This window comes from Eucyclogobius newberryi, unplaced genomic scaffold, assembly GCF_026437365.1.
Source record: "Eucyclogobius newberryi isolate DKJ021-1_F unplaced genomic scaffold, fEucNew1.0.hap1 SCAF_59, whole genome shotgun sequence".
Lineage (NCBI taxonomy): Eukaryota > Metazoa > Chordata > Actinopteri > Gobiiformes > Gobiidae > Eucyclogobius > Eucyclogobius newberryi.
In genome coordinates this window covers 476,902-503,973 of record NW_027316267.1, presented here as the reverse complement: position 1 = coordinate 503,973, position 27,072 = coordinate 476,902, and the positions used below count along the sequence as shown (strand labels likewise).

Genomic DNA, 27,072 nt, shown 5'->3' with positions numbered 1-27,072 from the left:
GTAATATCACTCTGTCTCTAGACACTGACTCTTGGGCAGTGATGCTGGCTTTAAAATCGAAATACAAGAATTGTTTCTTTTTCAGTAATAAACTAAACTGAACTTTTACTTTGATCAATGTCCATGATATTGTATGGCTCTTGGCTCCATAAACACTGTTGTTGATGGCTTGCATGTAAATTGACACTCGTTGAAAAAAGAAGGTGGGACCATGGCACACATTGGTTTGCAGTTTACAGTCAACTCAAGACAGTTCTAGGTTCCACCGAGATTTGAACTCGGATCACTGGATTCAAAGCCCAGAGTGCTAACCATTACACCATGGAACCATACAATGCAATACCGCCATGTAGGGTTGAATTTGATGAGGGTTGGTGATCAATCTGATATGATATATCACATGCAGTGTTTTTGATGTAGGGGAACCACGGGAAGTTCTTTTCGCATTAGGCAAGTCCAAATTCTGTCTACATGCCGGCATGAGTCATTAAAATTGTATGGTCTAGTATTGTGTTTAATATCTTACAATAATTACATAGTAATACAACCCCCTGAACAGGGACTTGAACCCTGGACCCTCAGATTAAAAGTCTGATGCTCTACCGACTGAGCTATCCAGGCTCTGAGTGAGACAGAGCCAAATGGAGCCTGGATCATTTCATAGCTGTGCATAACCTTTTTTGGGAACAGTGTTCTTTTAGCAGCAAATAAACTGGATCCAGAGTCTGACTCCCATGAGGCCTTGCATCTTTACAATGTCAATGACAATGTAATCCTTCAATGGGTACCAAAGACAGTTGCAAAAATGATTTGGAAGTTTCACAATGATTCAACTTGTTTGGCTGATCACTGGCTATGTATTTGATGTCTCTTGTTGGTCTGCATCGATAACTTTGTTGACGGCTTGTATGTAAATTGACTACACATTGAAGGCCCATTTTCAGAATGGCCATTACCACAGTCGTTGAAACCCTGAAAAGAAGGTGGGGCTATGGCATACGGTACTTATACTGGTCACATACCTTAGCCAGCACAACTCACCAGAGACGGCCAAGAAGACATCGGAAGAAGATCTGGAGTACAGCAGCCACTTTGATAGGAATATCTGGATTCAGTGGAGTTCAACAGGAGCATTGACTTGTTTTTTTCAGTAAGTTCTACTTGTTGTGACCACCATTTAAGACATTGTGAAGCAAACACATTAAGACGACCTCAACTTGAGCCACTGTTGGCTTCTGCAATCATAAGTGCTTCTCTTTGGGGTTGTCTTGGTTGTGACTTTGGCCTCAATAACTGCAAGTATCTCAAGTTTTGAAAAATACCATGAAGTTTTCACTCTACCTGGTCATTCACATTACCCTGGCACAAGCACTGACTTGACTTTTGAATGCAGTAAGTGCTACTTGTTGGGGTAGTGTTGATGTCTTTGTCTGCATGCACTTTGAAATTACGTTCTGGAAAAGTTTGTTTAAACACCAGTTTCAGAGAGTCATTCTTATTTCCCTAACATGAGCATTGACTTGTCAATGAAATTCAGTAAGTGCTTTTTGTTGGGGGGCAGTTCCATATGACAAAAGCCTCCATTGGTAATGCAAAAGAAAAAGTCCTTGCTCCAAGATTACTTCAAATGGAACCACTTGTGCTTCTTCATGCTCATAAGTGCTCCTCTTTGGGGTTTTCTTGTCAGCAACTTGTTCACGAATAGGAACTGTACGGCCAATATCAGGACTCCTGTGCCAAATGTAAGTCAAAAGTAGAGCTCAACCACAGCCATGATCTGTCTGCATTTTATAGAAAGTGCTTCATAGTTGGGGTGTTGTTCTGGCTTCACTATTTAGCATTGCACAATAGAATATATCAGCTTGTTTTCTCAGTAATATCACTCTGTCTCTAGACACTGACTCTTGGGCAGTGATGCTGGCTTTAAAATCGAAATACAAGAATTGTTTCTTTTTCAGTAATAAACTAAACTGAACTTTTACTTTGATCAATGTCCATGATATTGTATGGCTCTTGGCTCCATAAACACTGTTGTTGATGGCTTGCATGTAAATTGACACTCGTTGAAAAAAGAAGGTGGGACCATGGCACACATTGGTTTGCAGTTTACAGTCAACTCAAGACAGTTCTAGGTTCCACCGAGATTTGAACTCGGATCACTGGATTCAAAGCCCAGAGTGCTAACCATTACACCATGGAACCATACAATGCAATACCGCCATGTAGGGTTGAATTTGATGAGGGTTGGTGATCAATCTGATATGATATATCACATGCAGTGTTTTTGATGTAGGGGAACCACGGGAAGTTCTTTTCGCATTAGGCAAGTCCAAATTCTGTCTACATGCCGGCATGAGTCATTAAAATTGTATGGTCTAGTATTGTGTTTAATATCTTACAATAATTACATAGTAATACAACCGCCTGAACAGGGACTTGAACCCTGGACCCTCAGATTAAAAGTCTGATGCTCTACCGACTGAGCTATCCAGGCTCTGAGTGAGACAGAGCCAAATGGAGCCTGGATCATTTCATAGCTGTGCATAACCTTTTTTGGGAACAGTGTTCTTTTAGCAGCAAATAAACTGGATCCAGAGTCTGACTCCCATGAGGCCTTGCATCTTTACAATGTCAATGACAATGTAATCCTTCAATGGGTACCAAAGACAGTTGCAAAAATGATTTGGAAGTTTCACAATGATTCAACTTGTTTGGCTGATCACTGGCTATGTATTTGATGTCTCTTGTTGGTCTGCATCGATAACTTTGTTGACGGCTTGTATGTAAATTGACTACACATTGAAGGCCCATTTTCAGAATGGCCATTACCACAGTCGTTGAAACCCTGAAAAGAAGGTGGGGCTATGGCATACGGTACTTATACTGGTCACATACCTTAGCCAGCACAACTCACCAGAGACGGCCAAGAAGACATCGGAAGAAGATCTGGAGTACAGCAGCCACTTTGATAGGAATATCTGGATTCAGTGGAGTTCAACAGGAGCATTGACTTGTTTTTTTCAGTAAGTTCTACTTGTTGTGACCACCATTTAAGACATTGTGAAGCAAACACATTAAGACGACCTCAACTTGAGCCACTGTTGGCTTCTGCAATCATAAGTGCTTCTCTTTGGGGTTGTCTTGGTTGTGACTTTGGCCTCAATAACTGCAAGTATCTCAAGTTTTGAAAAATACCATGAAGTTTTCACTCTACCTGGTCATTCACATTACCCTGGCACAAGCACTGACTTGACTTTTGAATGCAGTAAGTGCTACTTGTTGGGGTAGTGTTGATGTCTTTGTCTGCATGCACTTTGAAATTACGTTCTGGAAAAGTTTGTTTAAACACCAGTTTCAGAGAGTCATTCTTATTTCCCTAACATGAGCATTGACTTGTCAATGAAATTCAGTAAGTGCTTTTTGTTGGGGGGCAGTTCCATATGACAAAAGCCTCCATTGGTAATGCAAAAGAAAAAGTCCTTGCTCCAAGATTACTTCAAATGGAACCACTTGTGCTTCTTCATGCTCATAAGTGCTCCTCTTTGGGGTTTTCTTGTCAGCAACTTGTTCACGAATAGGAACTGTACGGCCAATATCAGGACTCCTGTGCCAAATGTAAGTCAAAAGTAGAGCTCAACCACAGCCATGATCTGTCTGCATTTTATAGAAAGTGCTTCATAGTTGGGGTGTTGTTCTGGCTTCACTATTTAGCATTGCACAATAGAATATATCAGCTTGTTTTCTCAGTAATATCACTCTGTCTCTAGACACTGACTCTTGGGCAGTGATGCTGGCTTTAAAATCGAAATACAAGAATTGTTTCTTTTTCAGTAATAAACTAAACTGAACTTTTACTTTGATCAATGTCCATGATATTGTATGGCTCTTGGCTCCATAAACACTGTTGTTGATGGCTTGCATGTAAATTGACACTCGTTGAAAAAAGAAGGTGGGACCATGGCACACATTGGTTTGCAGTTTACAGTCAACTCAAGACAGTTCTAGGTTCCACCGAGATTTGAACTCGGATCACTGGATTCAAAGCCCAGAGTGCTAACCATTACACCATGGAACCATACAATGCAATACCGCCATGTAGGGTTGAATTTGATGAGGGTTGGTGATCAATCTGATATGATATATCACATGCAGTGTTTTTGATGTAGGGGAACCACGGGAAGTTCTTTTCGCATTAGGCAAGTCCAAATTCTGTCTACATGCCGGCATGAGTCATTAAAATTGTATGGTCTAGTATTGTGTTTAATATCTTACAATAATTACATAGTAATACAACCCCCTGAACAGGGACTTGAACCCTGGACCCTCAGATTAAAAGTCTGATGCTCTACCGACTGAGCTATCCAGGCTCTGAGTGAGACAGAGCCAAATGGAGCCTGGATCATTTCATAGCTGTGCATAACCTTTTTTGGGAACAGTGTTCTTTTAGCAGCAAATAAACTGGATCCAGAGTCTGACTCCCATGAGGCCTTGCATCTTTACAATGTCAATGACAATGTAATCCTTCAATGGGTACCAAAGACAGTTGCAAAAATGATTTGGAAGTTTCACAATGATTCAACTTGTTTGGCTGATCACTGGCTATGTATTTGATGTCTCTTGTTGGTCTGCATCGATAACTTTGTTGACGGCTTGTATGTAAATTGACTACACATTGAAGGCCCATTTTCAGAATGGCCATTACCACAGTCGTTGAAACCCTGAAAAGAAGGTGGGGCTATGGCATACGGTACTTATACTGGTCACATACCTTAGCCAGCACAACTCACCAGAGACGGCCAAGAAGACATCGGAAGAAGATCTGGAGTACAGCAGCCACTTTGATAGGAATATCTGGATTCAGTGGAGTTCAACAGGAGCATTGACTTGTTTTTTTCAGTAAGTTCTACTTGTTGTGACCACCATTTAAGACATTGTGAAGCAAACACATTAAGACGACCTCAACTTGAGCCACTGTTGGCTTCTGCAATCATAAGTGCTTCTCTTTGGGGTTGTCTTGGTTGTGACTTTGGCCTCAATAACTGCAAGTATCTCAAGTTTTGAAAAATACCATGAAGTTTTCACTCTACCTGGTCATTCACATTACCCTGGCACAAGCACTGACTTGACTTTTGAATGCAGTAAGTGCTACTTGTTGGGGTAGTGTTGATGTCTTTGTCTGCATGCACTTTGAAATTACGTTCTGGAAAAGTTTGTTTAAACACCAGTTTCAGAGAGTCATTCTTATTTCCCTAACATGAGCATTGACTTGTCAATGAAATTCAGTAAGTGCTTTTTGTTGGGGGGCAGTTCCATATGACAAAAGCCTCCATTGGTAATGCAAAAGAAAAAGTCCTTGCTCCAAGATTACTTCAAATGGAACCACTTGTGCTTCTTCATGCTCATAAGTGCTCCTCTTTGGGGTTTTCTTGTCAGCAACTTGTTCACGAATAGGAACTGTACGGCCAATATCAGGACTCCTGTGCCAAATGTAAGTCAAAAGTAGAGCTCAACCACAGCCATGATCTGTCTGCATTTTATAGAAAGTGCTTCATAGTTGGGGTGTTGTGCTGGCTTCACTATTTAGCATTGCACAATAGAATATATCAGCTTGTTTTCTCAGTAATATCACTCTGTCTCTAGACACTGACTCTTGGGCAGTGATGCTGGCTTTAAAATCGAAATACAAGAATTGTTTCTTTTTCAGTAATAAACTAAACTGAACTTTTACTTTGATCAATGTCCATGATATTGTATGGCTCTTGGCTCCATAAACACTGTTGTTGATGGCTTGCATGTAAATTGACACTCGTTGAAAAAAGAGGGTGGGACCATGACACACATTGGTTTGCAGTTTACAGTCAACTCAAGACAGTTCTAGGTTCCACCGAGATTTGAACTCGGATCACTGGATTCAAAGCCCAGAGTGCTAACCATTACACCATGGAACCATACAATGCAATACCGCCATGTAGGGTTGAATTTGATGAGGGTTGGTGATCAATCTGATATGATATATCACATGCAGTGTTTTTGATGTAGGGGAACCACGGGAAGTTCTTTTCGCATTAGGCAAGTCCAAATTCTGTCTACATGCCGGCATGAGTCATTAAAATTGTATGGTCTAGTATTGTGTTTAATATCTTACAATAATTACATAGTAATACAACCGCCTGAACAGGGACTTGAACCCTGGACCCTCAGATTAAAAGTCTGATGCTCTACCGACTGAGCTATCCAGGCTCTGAGTGAGACAGAGCCAAATGGAGCCTGGATCATTTCATAGCTGTGCATAACCTTTTTTGGGAACAGTGTTCTTTTAGCAGCAAATAAACTGGATCCAGAGTCTGACTCCCATGAGGCCTTGCATCTTTACAATGTCAATGACAATGTAATCCTTCAATGGGTACCAAAGACAGTTGCAAAAATGATTTGGAAGTTTCACAATGATTCAACTTGTTTGGCTGATCACTGGCTATGTATTTGATGTCTCTTGTTGGTCTGCATCGATAACTTTGTTGACGGCTTGTATGTAAATTGACTACACATTGAAGGCCCATTTTCAGAATGGCCATTACCACAGTCGTTGAAACCCTGAAAAGAAGGTGGGGCTATGGCATACGGTACTTATACTGGTCACATACCTTAGCCAGCACAACTCACCAGAGACGGCCAAGAAGACATCGGAAGAAGATCTGGAGTACAGCAGCCACTTTGATAGGAATATCTGGATTCAGTGGAGTTCAACAGGAGCATTGACTTGTTTTTTTCAGTAAGTTCTACTTGTTGTGACCACCATTTAAGACATTGTGAAGCAAACACATTAAGACGACCTCAACTTGAGCCACTGTTGGCTTCTGCAATCATAAGTGCTTCTCTTTGGGGTTGTCTTGGTTGTGACTTTGGCCTCAATAACTGCAAGTATCTCAAGTTTTGAAAAATACCATGAAGTTTTCACTCTACCTGGTCATTCACATTACCCTGGCACAAGCACTGACTTGACTTTTGAATGCAGTAAGTGCTACTTGTTGGGGTAGTGTTGATGTCTTTGTCTGCATGCACTTTGAAATTACGTTCTGGAAAAGTTTGTTTAAACACCAGTTTCAGAGAGTCATTCTTATTTCCCTAACATGAGCATTGACTTGTCAATGAAATTCAGTAAGTGCTTTTTGTTGGGGGGCAGTTCCATATGACAAAAGCCTCCATTGGTAATGCAAAAGAAAAAGTCCTTGCTCCAAGATTACTTCAAATGGAACCACTTGTGCTTCTTCATGCTCATAAGTGCTCCTCTTTGGGGTTTTCTTGTCAGCAACTTGTTCACGAATAGGAACTGTACGGCCAATATCAGGACTCCTGTGCCAAATGTAAGTCAAAAGTAGAGCTCAACCACAGCCATGATCTGTCTGCATTTTATAGAAAGTGCTTCATAGTTGGGGTGTTGTTCTGGCTTCACTATTTAGCATTGCACAATAGAATATATCAGCTTGTTTTCTCAGTAATATCACTCTGTCTCTAGACACTGACTCTTGGGCAGTGATGCTGGCTTTAAAATCGAAATACAAGAATTGTTTCTTTTTCAGTAATAAACTAAACTGAACTTTTACTTTGATCAATGTCCATGATATTGTATGGCTCTTGGCTCCATAAACACTGTTGTTGATGGCTTGCATGTAAATTGACACTCGTTGAAAAAAGAAGGTGGGACCATGGCACACATTGGTTTGCAGTTTACAGTCAACTCAAGACAGTTCTAGGTTCCACCGAGATTTGAACTCGGATCACTGGATTCAAAGCCCAGAGTGCTAACCATTACACCATGGAACCATACAATGCAATACCGCCATGTAGGGTTGAATTTGATGAGGGTTGGTGATCAATCTGATATGATATATCACATGCAGTGTTTTTGATGTAGGGGAACCACGGGAAGTTCTTTTCGCATTAGGCAAGTCCAAATTCTGTCTACATGCCGGCATGAGTCATTAAAATTGTATGGTCTAGTATTGTGTTTAATATCTTACAATAATTACATAGTAATACAACCGCCTGAACAGGGACTTGAACCCTGGACCCTCAGATTAAAAGTCTGATGCTCTACCGACTGAGCTATCCAGGCTCTGAGTGAGACAGAGCCAAATGGAGCCTGGATCATTTCATAGCTGTGCATAACCTTTTTTGGGAACAGTGTTCTTTTAGCAGCAAATAAACTGGATCCAGAGTCTGACTCCCATGAGGCCTTGCATCTTTACAATGTCAATGACAATGTAATCCTTCAATGGGTACCAAAGACAGTTGCAAAAATGATTTGGAAGTTTCACAATGATTCAACTTGTTTGGCTGATCACTGGCTATGTATTTGATGTCTCTTGTTGGTCTGCATCGATAACTTTGTTGACGGCTTGTATGTAAATTGACTACACATTGAAGGCCCATTTTCAGAATGGCCATTACCACAGTCGTTGAAACCCTGAAAAGAAGGTGGGGCTATGGCATACGGTACTTATACTGGTCACATACCTTAGCCAGCACAACTCACCAGAGACGGCCAAGAAGACATCGGAAGAAGATCTGGAGTACAGCAGCCACTTTGATAGGAATATCTGGATTCAGTGGAGTTCAACAGGAGCATTGACTTGTTTTTTTCAGTAAGTTCTACTTGTTGTGACCACCATTTAAGACATTGTGAAGCAAACACATTAAGACGACCTCAACTTGAGCCACTGTTGGCTTCTGCAATCATAAGTGCTTCTCTTTGGGGTTGTCTTGGTTGTGACTTTGGCCTCAATAACTGCAAGTATCTCAAGTTTTGAAAAATACCATGAAGTTTTCACTCTACCTGGTCATTCACATTACCCTGGCACAAGCACTGACTTGACTTTTGAATGCAGTAAGTGCTACTTGTTGGGGTAGTGTTGATGTCTTTGTCTGCATGCACTTTGAAATTACGTTCTGGAAAAGTTTGTTTAAACACCAGTTTCAGAGAGTCATTCTTATTTCCCTAACATGAGCATTGACTTGTCAATGAAATTCAGTAAGTGCTTTTTGTTGGGGGGCAGTTCCATATGACAAAAGCCTCCATTGGTAATGCAAAAGAAAAAGTCCTTGCTCCAAGATTACTTCAAATGGAACCACTTGTGCTTCTTCATGCTCATAAGTGCTCCTCTTTGGGGTTTTCTTGTCAGCAACTTGTTCACGAATATGAACTGTACGGCCAATATCAGGACTCCTGTGCCAAATGTAAGTCAAAAGTAGAGCTCAACCACAGCCATGATCTGTCTGCATTTTATAGAAAGTGCTTCATAGTTGGGGTGTTGTTCTGGCTTCACTATTTAGCATTGCACAATAGAATATATCAGCTTGTTTTCTCAGTAATATCACTCTGTCTCTAGACACTGACTCTTGGGCAGTGATGCTGGCTTTAAAATCGAAATACAAGAATTGTTTCTTTTTCAGTAATAAACTAAACTGAACTTTTACTTTGATCAATGTCCATGATATTGTATGGCTCTTGGCTCCATAAACACTGTTGTTGATGGCTTGCATGTAAATTGACACTCGTTGAAAAAAGAGGGTGGGACCATGACACACATTGGTTTGCAGTTTACAGTCAACTCAAGACAGTTCTAGGTTCCACCGAGATTTGAACTCGGATCACTGGATTCAAAGCCCAGAGTGCTAACCATTACACCATGGAACCATACAATGCAATACCGCCATGTAGGGTTGAATTTGATGAGGGTTGGTGATCAATCTGATATGATATATCACATGCAGTGTTTTTGATGTAGGGGAACCACGGGAAGTTCTTTTCGCATTAGGCAAGTCCAAATTCTGTCTACATGCCGGCATGAGTCATTAAAATTGTATGGTCTAGTATTGTGTTTAATATCTTACAATAATTACATAGTAATACAACCGCCTGAACAGGGACTTGAACCCTGGACCCTCAGATTAAAAGTCTGATGCTCTACCGACTGAGCTATCCAGGCTCTGAGTGAGACAGAGCCAAATGGAGCCTGGATCATTTCATAGCTGTGCATAACCTTTTTTGGGAACAGTGTTCTTTTAGCAGCAAATAAACTGGATCCAGAGTCTGACTCCCATGAGGCCTTGCATCTTTACAATGTCAATGACAATGTAATCCTTCAATGGGTACCAAAGACAGTTGCAAAAATGATTTGGAAGTTTCACAATGATTCAACTTGTTTGGCTGATCACTGGCTATGTATTTGATGTCTCTTGTTGGTCTGCATCGATAACTTTGTTGACGGCTTGTATGTAAATTGACTACACATTGAAGGCCCATTTTCAGAATGGCCATTACCACAGTCGTTGAAACCCTGAAAAGAAGGTGGGGCTATGGCATACGGTACTTATACTGGTCACATACCTTAGCCAGCACAACTCACCAGAGACGGCCAAGAAGACATCGGAAGAAGATCTGGAGTACAGCAGCCACTTTGATAGGAATATCTGGATTCAGTGGAGTTCAACAGGAGCATTGACTTGTTTTTTTCAGTAAGTTCTACTTGTTGTGACCACCATTTAAGACATTGTGAAGCAAACACATTAAGACGACCTCAACTTGAGCCACTGTTGGCTTCTGCAATCATAAGTGCTTCTCTTTGGGGTTGTCTTGGTTGTGACTTTGGCCTCAATAACTGCAAGTATCTCAAGTTTTGAAAAATACCATGAAGTTTTCACTCTACCTGGTCATTCACATTACCCTGGCACAAGCACTGACTTGACTTTTGAATGCAGTAAGTGCTACTTGTTGGGGTAGTGTTGATGTCTTTGTCTGCATGCACTTTGAAATTACGTTCTGGAAAAGTTTGTTTAAACACCAGTTTCAGAGAGTCATTCTTATTTCCCTAACATGAGCATTGACTTGTCAATGAAATTCAGTAAGTGCTTTTTGTTGGGGGGCAGTTCCATATGACAAAAGCCTCCATTGGTAATGCAAAAGAAAAAGTCCTTGCTCCAAGATTACTTCAAATGGAACCACTTGTGCTTCTTCATGCTCATAAGTGCTCCTCTTTGGGGTTTTCTTGTCAGCAACTTGTTCACGAATAGGAACTGTACGGCCAATATCAGGACTCCTGTGCCAAATGTAAGTCAAAAGTAGAGCTCAACCACAGCCATGATCTGTCTGCATTTTATAGAAAGTGCTTCATAGTTGGGGTGTTGTTCTGGCTTCGCTATTTAGCATTGCACAATAGAATATATCAGCTTGTTTTCTCAGTAATATCACTCTGTCTCTAGACACTGACTCTTGGGCAGTGATGCTGGCTTTAAAATCGAAATACAAGAATTGTTTCTTTTTCAGTAATAAACTAAACTGAACTTTTACTTTGATCAATGTCCATGATATTGTATGGCTCTTGGCTCCATAAACACTGTTGTTGATGGCTTGCATGTAAATTGACACTCGTTGAAAAAAGAGGGTGGGACCATGGCACACATTGGTTTGCAGTTTACAGTCAACTCAAGACAGTTCTAGGTTCCACCGAGATTTGAACTCGGATCACTGGATTCAAAGCCCAGAGTGCTAACCATTACACCATGGAACCATACAATGCAATACCGCCATGTAGGGTTGAATTTGATGAGGGTTGGTGATCAATCTGATATGATATATCACATGCAGTGTTTTTGATGTAGGGGAACCACGGGAAGTTCTTTTCGCATTAGGCAAGTCCAAATTCTGTCTACATGCCGGCATGAGTCATTAAAATTGTATGGTCTAGTATTGTGTTTAATATCTTACAATAATTACATAGTAATACAACCGCCTGAACAGGGACTTGAACCCTGGACCCTCAGATTAAAAGTCTGATGCTCTACCTACTGAGCTATCCAGGCTCTGAGTGAGACAGAGCCAAATGGAGCCTGGATCATTTCATAGCTGTGCATAACCTTTTTTGGGAACAGTGTTCTTTTAGCAGCAAATAAACTGGATCCAGAGTCTGACTCCCATGAGGCCTTGCATCTTTACAATGTCAATGACAATGTAATCCTTCAATGGGTACCAAAGACAGTTGCAAAAATGATTTGGAAGTTTCACAATGATTCAACTTGTTTGGCTGATCACTGGCTATGTATTTGATGTCTCTTGTTGGTCTGCATCGATAACTTTGTTGACGGCTTGTATGTAAATTGACTACACATTGAAGGCCCATTTTCAGAATGGCCATTACCACAGTCGTTGAAACCCTGAAAAGAAGGTGGGGCTATGGCATACGGTACTTATACTGGTCACATACCTTAGCCAGCACAACTCACCAGAGACGGCCAAGAAGACATCGGAAGAAGATCTGGAGTACAGCAGCCACTTTGATAGGAATATCTGGATTCAGTGGAGTTCAACAGGAGCATTGACTTGTTTTTTTCAGTAAGTTCTACTTGTTGTGACCACCATTTAAGACATTGTGAAGCAAACACATTAAGACGACCTCAACTTGAGCCACTGTTGGCTTCTGCAATCATAAGTGCTTCTCTTTGGGGTTGTCTTGGTTGTGACTTTGGCCTCAATAACTGCAAGTATCTCAAGTTTTGAAAAATACCATGAAGTTTTCACTCTACCTGGTCATTCACATTACCCTGGCACAAGCACTGACTTGACTTTTGAATGCAGTAAGTGCTACTTGTTGGGGTAGTGTTGATGTCTTTGTCTGCATGCACTTTGAAATTACGTTCTGGAAAAGTTTGTTTAAACACCAGTTTCAGAGAGTCATTCTTATTTCCCTAACATGAGCATTGACTTGTCAATGAAATTCAGTAAGTGCTTTTTGTTGGGGGGCAGTTCCATATGACAAAAGCCTCCATTGGTAATGCAAAAGAAAAAGTCCTTGCTCCAAGATTACTTCAAATGGAACCACTTGTGCTTCTTCATGCTCATAAGTGCTCCTCTTTGGGGTTTTCTTGTCAGCAACTTGTTCACGAATATGAACTGTACGGCCAATATCAGGACTCCTGTGCCAAATGTAAGTCAAAAGTAGAGCTCAACCACAGCCATGATCTGTCTGCATTTTATAGAAAGTGCTTCATAGTTGGGGTGTTGTTCTGGCTTCACTATTTAGCATTGCACAATAGAATATATCAGCTTGTTTTCTCAGTAATATCACTCTGTCTCTAGACACTGACTCTTGGGCAGTGATGCTGGCTTTAAAATCGAAATACAAGAATTGTTTCTTTTTCAGTAATAAACTAAACTGAACTTTTACTTTGATCAATGTCCATGATATTGTATGGCTCTTGGCTCCATAAACACTGTTGTTGATGGCTTGCATGTAAATTGACACTCGTTGAAAAAAGAGGGTGGGACCATGACACACATTGGTTTGCAGTTTACAGTCAACTCAAGACAGTTCTAGGTTCCACCGAGATTTGAACTCGGATCACTGGATTCAAAGCCCAGAGTGCTAACCATTACACCATGGAACCATACAATGCAATACCGCCATGTAGGGTTGAATTTGATGAGGGTTGGTGATCAATCTGATATGATATATCACATGCAGTGTTTTTGATGTAGGGGAACCACGGGAAGTTCTTTTCGCATTAGGCAAGTCCAAATTCTGTCTACATGCCGGCATGAGTCATTAAAATTGTATGGTCTAGTATTGTGTTTAATATCTTACAATAATTACATAGTAATACAACCGCCTGAACAGGGACTTGAACCCTGGACCCTCAGATTAAAAGTCTGATGCTCTACCGACTGAGCTATCCAGGCTCTGAGTGAGACAGAGCCAAATGGAGCCTGGATCATTTCATAGCTGTGCATAACCTTTTTTGGGAACAGTGTTCTTTTAGCAGCAAATAAACTGGATCCAGAGTCTGACTCCCATGAGGCCTTGCATCTTTACAATGTCAATGACAATGTAATCCTTCAATGGGTACCAAAGACAGTTGCAAAAATGATTTGGAAGTTTCACAATGATTCAACTTGTTTGGCTGATCACTGGCTATGTATTTGATGTCTCTTGTTGGTCTGCATCGATAACTTTGTTGACGGCTTGTATGTAAATTGACTACACATTGAAGGCCCATTTTCAGAATGGCCATTACCACAGTCGTTGAAACCCTGAAAAGAAGGTGGGGCTATGGCATACGGTACTTATACTGGTCACATACCTTAGCCAGCACAACTCACCAGAGACGGCCAAGAAGACATCGGAAGAAGATCTGGAGTACAGCAGCCACTTTGATAGGAATATCTGGATTCAGTGGAGTTCAACAGGAGCATTGACTTGTTTTTTTCAGTAAGTTCTACTTGTTGTGACCACCATTTAAGACATTGTGAAGCAAACACATTAAGACGACCTCAACTTGAGCCACTGTTGGCTTCTGCAATCATAAGTGCTTCTCTTTGGGGTTGTCTTGGTTGTGACTTTGGCCTCAATAACTGCAAGTATCTCAAGTTTTGAAAAATACCATGAAGTTTTCACTCTACCTGGTCATTCACATTACCCTGGCACAAGCACTGACTTGACTTTTGAATGCAGTAAGTGCTACTTGTTGGGGTAGTGTTGATGTCTTTGTCTGCATGCACTTTGAAATTACGTTCTGGAAAAGTTTGTTTAAACACCAGTTTCAGAGAGTCATTCTTATTTCCCTAACATGAGCATTGACTTGTCAATGAAATTCAGTAAGTGCTTTTTGTTGGGGGGCAGTTCCATATGACAAAAGCCTCCATTGGTAATGCAAAAGAAAAAGTCCTTGCTCCAAGATTACTTCAAATGGAACCACTTGTGCTTCTTCATGCTCATAAGTGCTCCTCTTTGGGGTTTTCTTGTCAGCAACTTGTTCACGAATAGGAACTGTACGGCCAATATCAGGACTCCTGTGCCAAATGTAAGTCAAAAGTAGAGCTCAACCACAGCCATGATCTGTCTGCATTTTATAGAAAGTGCTTCATAGTTGGGGTGTTGTTCTGGCTTCACTATTTAGCATTGCACAATAGAATATATCAGCTTGTTTTCTCAGTAATATCACTCTGTCTCTAGACACTGACTCTTGGGCAGTGATGCTGGCTTTAAAATTGAAATACAAGAATTGTTTCTTTTTCAGTAATAAACTAAACTGAACTTTTACTTTGATCAATGTCCATGATATTGTATGGCTCTTGGCTCCATAAACACTGTTGTTGATGGCTTGCATGTAAATTGACACTCGTTGAAAAAAGAAGGTGGGACCATGGCACACATTGGTTTGCAGTTTACAGTCAACTCAAGACAGTTCTAGGTTCCACCGAGATTTGAACTCGGATCACTGGATTCAAAGCCCAGAGTGCTAACCATTACACCATGGAACCATACAATGCAATACCGCCATGTAGGGTTGAATTTGATGAGGGTTGGTGATCAATCTGATATGATATATCACATGCAGTGTTTTTGATGTAGGGGAACCACGGGAAGTTCTTTTCGCATTAGGCAAGTCCAAATTCTGTCTACATGCCGGCATGAGTCATTAAAATTGTATGGTCTAGTATTGTGTTTAATATCTTACAATAATTACATAGTAATACAACCGCCTGAACAGGGACTTGAACCCTGGACCCTCAGATTAAAAGTCTGATGCTCTACCGACTGAGCTATCCAGGCTCTGAGTGAGACAGAGCCAAATGGAGCCTGGATCATTTCATAGCTGTGCATAACCTTTTTTGGGAACAGTGTTCTTTTAGCAGCAAATAAACTGGATCCAGAGTCTGACTCCCATGAGGCCTTGCATCTTTACAATGTCAATGACAATGTAATCCTTCAATGGGTACCAAAGACAGTTGCAAAAATGATTTGGAAGTTTCACAATGATTCAACTTGTTTGGCTGATCACTGGCTATGTATTTGATGTCTCTTGTTGGTCTGCATCGATAACTTTGTTGACGGCTTGTATGTAAATTGACTACACATTGAAGGCCCATTTTCAGAATGGCCATTACCACAGTCGTTGAAACCCTGAAAAGAAGGTGGGGCTATGGCATACGGTACTTATACTGGTCACATACCTTAGCCAGCACAACTCACCAGAGACGGCCAAGAAGACATCGGAAGAAGATCTGGAGTACAGCAGCCACTTTGATAGGAATATCTGGATTCAGTGGAGTTCAACAGGAGCATTGACTTGTTTTTTTCAGTAAGTTCTACTTGTTGTGACCACCATTTAAGACATTGTGAAGCAAACACATTAAGACGACCTCAACTTGAGCCACTGTTGGCTTCTGCAATCATAAGTGCTTCTCTTTGGGGTTGTCTTGGTTGTGACTTTGGCCTCAATAACTGCAAGTATCTCAAGTTTTGAAAAATACCATGAAGTTTTCACTCTACCTGGTCATTCACATTACCCTGGCACAAGCACTGACTTGACTTTTGAATGCAGTAAGTGCTACTTGTTGGGGTAGTGTTGATGTCTTTGTCTGCATGCACTTTGAAATTACGTTCTGGAAAAGTTTGTTTAAACACCAGTTTCAGAGAGTCATTCTTATTTCCCTAACATGAGCATTGACTTGTCAATGAAATTCAGTAAGTGCTTTTTGTTGGGGGGCAGTTCCATATGACAAAAGCCTCCATTGGTAATGCAAAAGAAAAAGTCCTTGCTCCAAGATTACTTCAAATGGAACCACTTGTGCTTCTTCATGCTCATAAGTGCTCCTCTTTGGGGTTTTCTTGTCAGCAACTTGTTCACGAATATGAACTGTACGGCCAATATCAGGACTCCTGTGCCAAATGTAAGTCAAAAGTAGAGCTCAACCACAGCCATGATCTGTCTGCATTTTATAGAAAGTGCTTCATAGTTGGGGTGTTGTTCTGGCTTCACTATTTAGCATTGCACAATAGAATATATCAGCTTGTTTTCTCAGTAATATCACTCTGTCTCTAGACACTGACTCTTGGGCAGTGATGCTGGCTTTAAAATCGAAATACAAGAATTGTTTCTTTTTCAGTAATAAACTAAACTGAACTTTTACTTTGATCAATGTCCATGATATTGTATGGCTCTTGGCTCCATAAACACTGTTGTTGATGGCTTGCATGTAAATTGACACTCGTTGAAAAAAGAGGGTGGGACCATGACACACATTGGTTTGCAGTTTACAGTCAACTCAAGACAGTTCTAGGTTCCACCGAGATTTGAACTCGGATCACTGGATTCAAAGCCCAGAGTGCTAACCATTACACCATGGAACCATACAATGCAATACCGCCATGTAGGGTTGAATTTGATGAGGGTTGGTGATCAATCTGATATGATATATCACATGCAGTGTTTTTGATGTAGGGGAACCACGGGAAGTTCTTTTCGCATTAGGCAAGTCCAAATTCTGTCTACATGCCGGCATGAGTCATTAAAATTGTATGGTCTAGTATTGTGTTTAATATCTTACAATAATTACATAGTAATACAACCGCCTGAACAGGGACTTGAACCCTGGACCCTCAGATTAAAAGTCTGATGCTCTACCGACTGAGCTATCCAGGCTCTGAGTGAGACAGAGCCAAATGGAGCCTGGATCATTTCATAGCTGTGCATAACCTTTTTTGGGAACAGTGTTCTTTTAGCAGCAAATAAACTGGATCCAGAGTCTGACTCCCATGAGGCCTTGCATCTTTACAATGTCAATGACAATGTAATCCTTCAATGGGTACCAAAGACAGTTGCAAAAATGATTTGGAAGTTTCACAATGATTCAACTTGTTTGGCTGATCACTGGCTATGTATTTGATGTCTCTTGTTGGTCTGCATCGATAACTTTGTTGACGGCTTGTATGTAAATTGACTACACATTGAAGGCCCATTTTCAGAATGGCCATTACCACAGTCGTTGAAACCCTGAAAAGAAGGTGGGGCTATGGCATACGGTACTTATACTGGTCACATACCTTAGCCAGCACAACTCACCAGAGACGGCCAAGAAGACATCGGAAGAAGATCTGGAGTACAGCAGCCACTTTGATAGGAATATCTGGATTCAGTGGAGTTCAACAGGAGCATTGACTTGTTTTTTTCAGTAAGTTCTACTTGTTGTGACCACCATTTAAGACATTGTGAAGCAAACACATTAAGACGACCTCAACTTGAGCCACTGTTGGCTTCTGCAATCATAAGTGCTTCTCTTTGGGGTTGTCTTGGTTGTGACTTTGGCCTCAATAACTGCAAGTATCTCAAGTTTTGAAAAATACCATGAAGTTTTCACTCTACCTGGTCATTCACATTACCCTGGCACAAGCACTGACTTGACTTTTGAATGCAGTAAGTGCTACTTGTTGGGGTAGTGTTGATGTCTTTGTCTGCATGCACTTTGAAATTACGTTCTGGAAAAGTTTGTTTAAACACCAGTTTCAGAGAGTCATTCTTATTTCCCTAACATGAGCATTGACTTGTCAATGAAATTCAGTAAGTGCTTTTTGTTGGGGGGCAGTTCCATATGACAAAAGCCTCCATTGGTAATGCAAAAGAAAAAGTCCTTGCTCCAAGATTACTTCAAATGGAACCACTTGTGCTTCTTCATGCTCATAAGTGCTCCTCTTTGGGGTTTTCTTGTCAGCAACTTGTTCACGAATAGGAACTGTACGGCCAATATCAGGACTCCTGTGCCAAATGTAAGTCAAAAGTAGAGCTCAACCACAGCCATGATCTGTCTGCATTTTATAGAAAGTGCTTCATAGTTGGGGTGTTGTGCTGGCTTCACTATTTAGCATTGCACAATAGAATATATCAGCTTGTTTTCTCAGTAATATCACTCTGTCTCTAGACACTGACTCTTGGGCAGTGATGCTGGCTTTAAAATCGAAATACAAGAATTGTTTCTTTTTCAGTAATAAACTAAACTGAACTTTTACTTTGATCAATGTCCATGATATTGTATGGCTCTTGGCTCCATAAACACTGTTGTTGATGGCTTGCATGTAAATTGACACTCGTTGAAAAAAGAGGGTGGGACCATGACACACATTGGTTTGCAGTTTACAGTCAACTCAAGACAGTTCTAGGTTCCACCGAGATTTGAACTCGGATCACTGGATTCAAAGCCCAGAGTGCTAACCATTACACCATGGAACCATACAATGCAATACCGCCATGTAGGGTTGAATTTGATGAGGGTTGGTGATCAATCTGATATGATATATCACATGCAGTGTTTTTGATGTAGGGGAACCACGGGAAGTTCTTTTCGCATTAGGCAAGTCCAAATTCTGTCTACATGCCGGCATGAGTCATTAAAATTGTATGGTCTAGTATTGTGTTTAATATCTTACAATAATTACATAGTAATACAACCGCCTGAACAGGGACTTGAACCCTGGACCCTCAGATTAAAAGTCTGATGCTCTACCTACTGAGCTATCCAGGCTCTGAGTGAGACAGAGCCAAATGGAGCCTGGATCATTTCATAGCTGTGCATAACCTTTTTTGGGAACAGTGTTCTTTTAGCAGCAAATAAACTGGATCCAGAGTCTGACTCCCATGAGGCCTTGCATCTTTACAATGTCAATGACAATGTAATCCTTCAATGGGTACCAAAGACAGTTGCAAAAATGATTTGGAAGTTTCACAATGATTCAACTTGTTTGGCTGATCACTGGCTATGTATTTGATGTCTCTTGTTGGTCTGCATCGATAACTTTGTTGACGGCTTGTATGTAAATTGACTACACATTGAAGGCCCATTTTCAGAATGGCCATTACCACAGTCGTTGAAACCCTGAAAAGAAGGTGGGGCTATGGCATACGGTACTTATACTGGTCACATACCTTAGCCAGCACAACTCACCAGAGACGGCCAAGAAGACATCGGAAGAAGATCTGGAGTACAGCAGCCACTTTGATAGGAATATCTGGATTCAGTGGAGTTCAACAGGAGCATTGACTTGTTTTTTTCAGTAAGTTCTACTTGTTGTGACCACCATTTAAGACATTGTGAAGCAAACACATTAAGACGACCTCAACTTGAGCCACTGTTGGCTTCTGCAATCATAAGTGCTTCTCTTTGGGGTTGTCTTGGTTGTGACTTTGGCCTCAATAACTGCAAGTATCTCAAGTTTTGAAAAATACCATGAAGTTTTCACTCTACCTGGTCATTCACATTACCCTGGCACAAGCACTGACTTGACTTTTGAATGCAGTAAGTGCTACTTGTTGGGGTAGTGTTGATGTCTTTGTCTGCATGCACTTTGAAATTACGTTCTGGAAAAGTTTGTTTAAACACCAGTTTCAGAGAGTCATTCTTATTTCCCTAACATGAGCATTGACTTGTCAATGAAATTCAGTAAGTGCTTTTTGTTGGGGGGCAGTTCCATATGACAAAAGCCTCCATTGGTAATGCAAAAGAAAAAGTCCTTGCTCCAAGATTACTTCAAATGGAACCACTTGTGCTTCTTCATGCTCATAAGTGCTCCTCTTTGGGGTTTTCTTGTCAGCAACTTGTTCACGAATATGAACTGTACGGCCAATATCAGGACTCCTGTGCCAAATGTAAGTCAAAAGTAGAGCTCAACCACAGCCATGATCTGTCTGCATTTTATAGAAAGTGCTTCATAGTTGGGGTGTTGTTCTGGCTTCACTATTTAGCATTGCACAATAGAATATATCAGCTTGTTTTCTCAGTAATATCACTCTGTCTCTAGACACTGACTCTTGGGCAGTGATGCTGGCTTTAAAATCGAAATACAAGAATTGTTTCTTTTTCAGTAATAAACTAAACTGAACTTTTACTTTGATCAATGTCCATGATATTGTATGGCTCTTGGCTCCATAAACACTGTTGTTGATGGCTTGCATGTAAATTGACACTCGTTGAAAAAAGAGGGTGGGACCATGACACACATTGGTTTGCAGTTTACAGTCAACTCAAGACAGTTCTAGGTTCCACCGAGATTTGAACTCGGATCACTGGATTCAAAGCCCAGAGTGCTAACCATTACACCATGGAACCATACAATGCAATACCGCCATGTAGGGTTGAATTTGATGAGGGTTGGTGATCAATCTGATATGATATATCACATGCAGTGTTTTTGATGTAGGGGAACCACGGGAAGTTCTTTTCGCATTAGGCAAGTCCAAATTCTGTCTACATGCCGGCATGAGTCATTAAAATTGTATGGTCTAGTATTGTGTTTAATATCTTACAATAATTACATAGTAATACAACCGCCTGAACAGGGACTTGAACCCTGGACCCTCAGATTAAAAGTCTGATGCTCTACCGACTGAGCTATCCAGGCTCTGAGTGAGACAGAGCCAAATGGAGCCTGGATCATTTCATAGCTGTGCATAACCTTTTTTGGGAACAGTGTTCTTTTAGCAGCAAATAAACTGGATCCAGAGTCTGACTCCCATGAGGCCTTGCATCTTTACAATGTCAATGACAATGTAATCCTTCAATGGGTACCAAAGACAGTTGCAAAAATGATTTGGAAGTTTCACAATGATTCAACTTGTTTGGCTGATCACTGGCTATGTATTTGATGTCTCTTGTTGGTCTGCATCGATAACTTTGTTGACGGCTTGTATGTAAATTGACTACACATTGAAGGCCCATTTTCAGAATGGCCATTACCACAGTCGTTGAAACCCTGAAAAGAAGGTGGGGCTATGGCATACGGTACTTATACTGGTCACATACCTTAGCCAGCACAACTCACCAGAGACGGCCAAGAAGACATCGGAAGAAGATCTGGAGTACAGCAGCCACTTTGATAGGAATATCTGGATTCAGTGGAGTTCAACAGGAGCATTGACTTGTTTTTTTCAGTAAGTTCTACTTGTTGTGACCACCATTTAAGACATTGTGAAGCAAACACATTAAGACGACCTCAACTTGAGCCACTGTTGGCTTCTGCAATCATAAGTGCTTCTCTTTGGGGTTGTCTTGGTTGTGACTTTGGCCTCAATAACTGCAAGTATCTCAAGTTTTGAAAAATACCATGAAGTTTTCACTCTACCTGGTCATTCACATTACCCTGGCACAAGCACTGACTTGACTTTTGAATGCAGTAAGTGCTACTTGTTGGGGTAGTGTTGATGTCTTTGTCTGCATGCACTTTGAAATTACGTTCTGGAAAAGTTTGTTTAAACACCAGTTTCAGAGAGTCATTCTTATTTCCCTAACATGAGCATTGACTTGTCAATGAAATTCAGTAAGTGCTTTTTGTTGGGGGGCAGTTCCATATGACAAAAGCCTCCATTGGTAATGCAAAAGAAAAAGTCCTTGCTCCAAGATTACTTCAAATGGAACCACTTGTGCTTCTTCATGCTCATAAGTGCTCCTCTTTGGGGTTTTCTTGTCAGCAACTTGTTCACGAATAGGAACTGTACGGCCAATATCAGGACTCCTGTGCCAAATGTAAGTCAAAAGTAGAGCTCAACCACAGCCATGATCTGTCTGCATTTTATAGAAAGTGCTTCATAGTTGGGGTGTTGTGCTGGCTTCACTATTTAGCATTGCACAATAGAATATATCAGCTTGTTTTCTCAGTAATATCACTCTGTCTCTAGACACTGACTCTTGGGCAGTGATGCTGGCTTTAAAATCGAAATACAAGAATTGTTTCTTTTTCAGTAATAAACTAAACTGAACTTTTACTTTGATCAATGTCCATGATATTGTATGGCTCTTGGCTCCATAAACACTGTTGTTGATGGCTTGCATGTAAATTGACACTCGTTGAAAAAAGAGGGTGGGACCATGACACACATTGGTTTGCAGTTTACAGTCAACTCAAGACAGTTCTAGGTTCCACCGAGATTTGAACTCGGATCACTGGATTCAAAGCCCAGAGTGCTAACCATTACACCATGGAACCATACAATGCAATACCGCCATGTAGGGTTGAATTTGATGAGGGTTGGTGATCAATCTGATATGATATATCACATGCAGTGTTTTTGATGTAGGGGAACCACGGGAAGTTCTTTTCGCATTAGGCAAGTCCAAATTCTGTCTACATGCCGGCATGAGTCATTAAAATTGTATGGTCTAGTATTGTGTTTAATATCTTACAATAATTACATAGTAATACAACCGCCTGAACAGGGACTTGAACCCTGGACCCTCAGATTAAAAGTCTGATGCTCTACCTACTGAGCTATCCAGGCTCTGAGTGAGACAGAGCCAAATGGAGCCTGGATCATTTCATAGCTGTGCATAACCTTTTTTGGGAACAGTGTTCTTTTAGCAGCAAATAAACTGGATCCAGAGTCTGACTCCCATGAGGCCTTGCATCTTTACAATGTCAATGACAATGTAATCCTTCAATGGGTACCAAAGACAGTTGCAAAAATGATTTGGAAGTTTCACAATGATTCAACTTGTTTGGCTGATCACTGGCTATGTATTTGATGTCTCTTGTTGGTCTGCATCGATAACTTTGTTGACGGCTTGTATGTAAATTGACTACACATTGAAGGCCCATTTTCAGAATGGCCATTACCACAGTCGTTGAAACCCTGAAAAGAAGGTGGGGCTATGGCATACGGTACTTATACTGGTCACATACCTTAGCCAGCACAACTCACCAGAGACGGCCAAGAAGACATCGGAAGAAGATCTGGAGTACAGCAGCCACTTTGATAGGAATATCTGGATTCAGTGGAGTTCAACAGGAGCATTGACTTGTTTTTTTCAGTAAGTTCTACTTGTTGTGACCACCATTTAAGACATTGTGAAGCAAACACATTAAGACGACCTCAACTTGAGCCACTGTTGGCTTCTGCAATCATAAGTGCTTCTCTTTGGGGTTGTCTTGGTTGTGACTTTGGCCTCAATAACTGCAAGTATCTCAAGTTTTGAAAAATACCATGAAGTTTTCACTCTACCTGGTCATTCACATTACCCTGGCACAAGCACTGACTTGACTTTTGAATGCAGTAAGTGCTACTTGTTGGGGTAGTGTTGATGTCTTTGTCTGCATGCACTTTGAAATTACGTTCTGGAAAAGTTTGTTTAAACACCAGTTTCAGAGAGTCATTCTTATTTCCCTAACATGAGCATTGACTTGTCAATGAAATTCAGTAAGTGCTTTTTGTTGGGGGGCAGTTCCATATGACAAAAGCCTCCATTGGTAATGCAAAAGAAAAAGTCCTTGCTCCAAGATTACTTCAAATGGAACCACTTGTGCTTCTTCATGCTCATAAGTGCTCCTCTTTGGGGTTTTCTTGTCAGCAACTTGTTCACGAATATGAACTGTACGGCCAATATCAGGACTCCTGTGCCAAATGTAAGTCAAAAGTAGAGCTCAACCACAGCCATGATCTGTCTGCATTTTATAGAAAGTGCTTCATAGTTGGGGTGTTGTTCTGGCTTCACTATTTAGCATTGCACAATAGAATATATCAGCTTGTTTTCTCAGTAATATCACTCTGTCTCTAGACACTGACTCTTGGGCAGTGATGCTGGCTTTAAAATCGAAATACAAGAATTGTTTCTTTTTCAGTAATAAACTAAACTGAACTTTTACTTTGATCAATGTCCATGATATTGTATGGCTCTTGGCTCCATAAACACTGTTGTTGATGGCTTGCATGTAAATTGACACTCGTTGAAAAAAGAGGGTGGGACCATGACACACATTGGTTTGCAGTTTACAGTCAACTCAAGACAGTTCTAGGTTCCACCGAGATTTGAACTCGGATCACTGGATTCAAAGCCCAGAGTGCTAACCATTACACCATGGAACCATACAATGCAATACCGCCATGTAGGGTTGAATTTGATGAGGGTTGGTGATCAATCTGATATGATATATCACATGCAGTGTTTTTGATGTAGGGGAACCACGGGAAGTTCTTTTCGCATTAGGCAAGTCCAAATTCTGTCTACATGCCGGCATGAGTCATTAAAATTGTATGGTCTAGTATTGTGTTTAATATCTTACAATAATTACATAGTAATACAACCGCCTGAACAGGGACTTGAACCCTGGACCCTCAGATTAAAAGTCTGATGCTCTACCGACTGAGCTATCCAGGCTCTGAGTGAGACAGAGCCAAATGGAGCCTGGATCATTTCATAGCTGTGCATAACCTTTTTTGGGAACAGTGTTCTTTTAGCAGCAAATAAACTGGATCCAGAGTCTGACTCCCATGAGGCCTTGCATCTTTACAATGTCAATGACAATGTAATCCTTCAATGGGTACCAAAGACAGTTGCAAAAATGATTTGGAAGTTTCACAATGATTCAACTTGTTTGGCTGATCACTGGCTATGTATTTGATGTCTCTTGTTGGTCTGCATCGATAACTTTGTTGACGGCTTGTATGTAAATTGACTACACATTGAAGGCCCATTTTCAGAATGGCCATTACCACAGTCGTTGAAACCCTGAAAAGAAGGTGGGGCTATGGCATACGGTACTTATACTGGTCACATACCTTAGCCAGCACAACTCACCAGAGACGGCCAAGAAGACATCGGAAGAAGATCTGGAGTACAGCAGCCACTTTGATAGGAATATCTGGATTCAGTGGAGTTCAACAGGAGCATTGACTTGTTTTTTTCAGTAAGTTCTACTTGTTGTGACCACCATTTAAGACATTGTGAAGCAAACACATTAAGACGACCTCAACTTGAGCCACTGTTGGCTTCTGCAATCATAAGTGCTTCTCTTTGGGGTTGTCTTGGTTGTGACTTTGGCCTCAATAACTGCAAGTATCTCAAGTTTTGAAAAATACCATGAAGTTTTCACTCTACCTGGTCATTCACATTACCCTGGCACAAGCACTGACTTGACTTTTGAATGCAGTAAGTGCTACTTGTTGGGGTAGTGTTGATGTCTTTGTCTGCATGCACTTTGAAATTACGTTCTGGAAAAGTTTGTTTAAACACCAGTTTCAGAGAGTCATTCTTATTTCCCTAACATGAGCATTGACTTGTCAATGAAATTCAGTAAGTGCTTTTTGTTGGGGGGCAGTTCCATATGACAAAAGCCTCCATTGGTAATGCAAAAGAAAAAGTCCTTGCTCCAAGATTACTTCAAATGGAACCACTTGTGCTTCTTCATGCTCATAAGTGCTCCTCTTTGGGGTTTTCTTGTCAGCAACTTGTTCACGAATAGGAACTGTACGGCCAATATCAGGACTCCTGTGCCAAATGTAAGTCAAAAGTAGAGCTCAACCACAGCCATGATCTGTCTGCATTTTATAGAAAGTGCTTCATAGTTGGGGTGTTGTTCTGGCTTCACTATTTAGCATTGCACAATAGAATATATCAGCTTGTTTTCTCAGTAATATCACTCTGTCTCTAGACACTGACTCTTGGGCAGTGATGCTGGCTTTAAAATTGAAATACAAGAATTGTTTCTTTTTCAGTAATAAACTAAACTGAACTTTTACTTTGATCAATGTCCATGATATTGTATGGCTCTTGGCTCCATAAACACTGTTGTTGATGGCTTGCATGTAAATTGACACTCGTTGAAAAAAGAAGGTGGGACCATGGCACACATTGGTTTGCAGTTTACAGTCAACTCAAGACAGTTCTAGGTTCCACCGAGATTTGAACTCGGATCACTGGATTCAAAGCCCAGAGTGCTAACCATTACACCATGGAACCATACAATGCAATACCGCCATGTAGGGTTGAATTTGATGAGGGTTGGTGATCAATCTGATATGATATATCACATGCAGTGTTTTTGATGTAGGGGAACCACGGGAAGTTCTTTTCGCATTAGGCAAGTCCAAATTCTGTCTACATGCCGGCATGAGTCATTAAAATTGTATGGTCTAGTATTGTGTTTAATATCTTACAATAATTACATAGTAATACAACCGCCTGAACAGGGACTTGAACCCTGGACCCTCAGATTAAAAGTCTGATGCTCTACCGACTGAGCTATCCAGGCTCTGAGTGAGACAGAGCCAAATGGAGCCTGGATCATTTCATAGCTGTGCATAACCTTTTTTGGGAACAGTGTTCTTTTAGCAGCAAATAAACTGGATCCAGAGTCTGACTCCCATGAGGCCTTGCATCTTTACAATGTCAATGACAATGTAATCCTTCAATGGGTACCAAAGACAGTTGCAAAAATGATTTGGAAGTTTCACAATGATTCAACTTGTTTGGCTGATCAC

The 27,072-nt window shown here is 40.9% G+C and overlaps 28 non-coding genes across 28 annotated transcripts; all 28 read right to left on the bottom strand.

Annotated features, from left to right (window-relative positions):
• Positions 1-257: 257 nt before the first annotated feature.
• trnaq-uug (transfer RNA glutamine (anticodon UUG)) lies at positions 258-329 on the bottom strand. The gene has a single exon. It is a non-coding gene; the product is annotated as a tRNA-Gln (tRNA).
• A 1,801-nt stretch (positions 330-2,130) lies between these two features.
• Positions 2,131-2,202, bottom strand: trnaq-uug (transfer RNA glutamine (anticodon UUG)). Its single transcript has one exon. It is a non-coding gene; the product is annotated as a tRNA-Gln (tRNA).
• A 219-nt stretch (positions 2,203-2,421) lies between these two features.
• trnak-uuu (transfer RNA lysine (anticodon UUU)) lies at positions 2,422-2,494 on the bottom strand. The gene has a single exon. It is a non-coding gene; the product is annotated as a tRNA-Lys (tRNA).
• A 1,509-nt stretch (positions 2,495-4,003) lies between these two features.
• trnaq-uug (transfer RNA glutamine (anticodon UUG)) lies at positions 4,004-4,075 on the bottom strand. Its single transcript has one exon. It is a non-coding gene; the product is annotated as a tRNA-Gln (tRNA).
• Positions 4,076-5,876: 1,801 nt separating this feature from the next.
• On the bottom strand, positions 5,877-5,948 carry trnaq-uug (transfer RNA glutamine (anticodon UUG)). The gene has a single exon. It is a non-coding gene; the product is annotated as a tRNA-Gln (tRNA).
• A 219-nt stretch (positions 5,949-6,167) lies between these two features.
• trnak-uuu (transfer RNA lysine (anticodon UUU)) lies at positions 6,168-6,240 on the bottom strand. Its single transcript has one exon. It is a non-coding gene; the product is annotated as a tRNA-Lys (tRNA).
• A 1,509-nt stretch (positions 6,241-7,749) lies between these two features.
• Positions 7,750-7,821, bottom strand: trnaq-uug (transfer RNA glutamine (anticodon UUG)). The gene has a single exon. It is a non-coding gene; the product is annotated as a tRNA-Gln (tRNA).
• Positions 7,822-8,040: 219 nt separating this feature from the next.
• trnak-uuu (transfer RNA lysine (anticodon UUU)) lies at positions 8,041-8,113 on the bottom strand. The gene has a single exon. It is a non-coding gene; the product is annotated as a tRNA-Lys (tRNA).
• A 1,509-nt stretch (positions 8,114-9,622) lies between these two features.
• Positions 9,623-9,694, bottom strand: trnaq-uug (transfer RNA glutamine (anticodon UUG)). The gene has a single exon. It is a non-coding gene; the product is annotated as a tRNA-Gln (tRNA).
• Positions 9,695-9,913: 219 nt separating this feature from the next.
• On the bottom strand, positions 9,914-9,986 carry trnak-uuu (transfer RNA lysine (anticodon UUU)). Its single transcript has one exon. It is a non-coding gene; the product is annotated as a tRNA-Lys (tRNA).
• A 1,509-nt stretch (positions 9,987-11,495) lies between these two features.
• On the bottom strand, positions 11,496-11,567 carry trnaq-uug (transfer RNA glutamine (anticodon UUG)). Its single transcript has one exon. It is a non-coding gene; the product is annotated as a tRNA-Gln (tRNA).
• A 219-nt stretch (positions 11,568-11,786) lies between these two features.
• trnak-uuu (transfer RNA lysine (anticodon UUU)) lies at positions 11,787-11,859 on the bottom strand. The gene has a single exon. It is a non-coding gene; the product is annotated as a tRNA-Lys (tRNA).
• A 1,509-nt stretch (positions 11,860-13,368) lies between these two features.
• Positions 13,369-13,440, bottom strand: trnaq-uug (transfer RNA glutamine (anticodon UUG)). Its single transcript has one exon. It is a non-coding gene; the product is annotated as a tRNA-Gln (tRNA).
• A 219-nt stretch (positions 13,441-13,659) lies between these two features.
• On the bottom strand, positions 13,660-13,732 carry trnak-uuu (transfer RNA lysine (anticodon UUU)). Its single transcript has one exon. It is a non-coding gene; the product is annotated as a tRNA-Lys (tRNA).
• Positions 13,733-15,241: 1,509 nt separating this feature from the next.
• On the bottom strand, positions 15,242-15,313 carry trnaq-uug (transfer RNA glutamine (anticodon UUG)). The gene has a single exon. It is a non-coding gene; the product is annotated as a tRNA-Gln (tRNA).
• A 219-nt stretch (positions 15,314-15,532) lies between these two features.
• On the bottom strand, positions 15,533-15,605 carry trnak-uuu (transfer RNA lysine (anticodon UUU)). Its single transcript has one exon. It is a non-coding gene; the product is annotated as a tRNA-Lys (tRNA).
• A 1,509-nt stretch (positions 15,606-17,114) lies between these two features.
• Positions 17,115-17,186, bottom strand: trnaq-uug (transfer RNA glutamine (anticodon UUG)). The gene has a single exon. It is a non-coding gene; the product is annotated as a tRNA-Gln (tRNA).
• Positions 17,187-17,405: 219 nt separating this feature from the next.
• Positions 17,406-17,478, bottom strand: trnak-uuu (transfer RNA lysine (anticodon UUU)). Its single transcript has one exon. It is a non-coding gene; the product is annotated as a tRNA-Lys (tRNA).
• A 1,509-nt stretch (positions 17,479-18,987) lies between these two features.
• On the bottom strand, positions 18,988-19,059 carry trnaq-uug (transfer RNA glutamine (anticodon UUG)). Its single transcript has one exon. It is a non-coding gene; the product is annotated as a tRNA-Gln (tRNA).
• Positions 19,060-19,278: 219 nt separating this feature from the next.
• trnak-uuu (transfer RNA lysine (anticodon UUU)) lies at positions 19,279-19,351 on the bottom strand. The gene has a single exon. It is a non-coding gene; the product is annotated as a tRNA-Lys (tRNA).
• Positions 19,352-20,860: 1,509 nt separating this feature from the next.
• Positions 20,861-20,932, bottom strand: trnaq-uug (transfer RNA glutamine (anticodon UUG)). The gene has a single exon. It is a non-coding gene; the product is annotated as a tRNA-Gln (tRNA).
• A 219-nt stretch (positions 20,933-21,151) lies between these two features.
• Positions 21,152-21,224, bottom strand: trnak-uuu (transfer RNA lysine (anticodon UUU)). The gene has a single exon. It is a non-coding gene; the product is annotated as a tRNA-Lys (tRNA).
• Positions 21,225-22,733: 1,509 nt separating this feature from the next.
• Positions 22,734-22,805, bottom strand: trnaq-uug (transfer RNA glutamine (anticodon UUG)). Its single transcript has one exon. It is a non-coding gene; the product is annotated as a tRNA-Gln (tRNA).
• Positions 22,806-23,024: 219 nt separating this feature from the next.
• Positions 23,025-23,097, bottom strand: trnak-uuu (transfer RNA lysine (anticodon UUU)). The gene has a single exon. It is a non-coding gene; the product is annotated as a tRNA-Lys (tRNA).
• Positions 23,098-24,606: 1,509 nt separating this feature from the next.
• trnaq-uug (transfer RNA glutamine (anticodon UUG)) lies at positions 24,607-24,678 on the bottom strand. The gene has a single exon. It is a non-coding gene; the product is annotated as a tRNA-Gln (tRNA).
• Positions 24,679-24,897: 219 nt separating this feature from the next.
• On the bottom strand, positions 24,898-24,970 carry trnak-uuu (transfer RNA lysine (anticodon UUU)). The gene has a single exon. It is a non-coding gene; the product is annotated as a tRNA-Lys (tRNA).
• A 1,509-nt stretch (positions 24,971-26,479) lies between these two features.
• Positions 26,480-26,551, bottom strand: trnaq-uug (transfer RNA glutamine (anticodon UUG)). Its single transcript has one exon. It is a non-coding gene; the product is annotated as a tRNA-Gln (tRNA).
• Positions 26,552-26,770: 219 nt separating this feature from the next.
• On the bottom strand, positions 26,771-26,843 carry trnak-uuu (transfer RNA lysine (anticodon UUU)). Its single transcript has one exon. It is a non-coding gene; the product is annotated as a tRNA-Lys (tRNA).
• Positions 26,844-27,072: the final 229 nt, after the last annotated feature.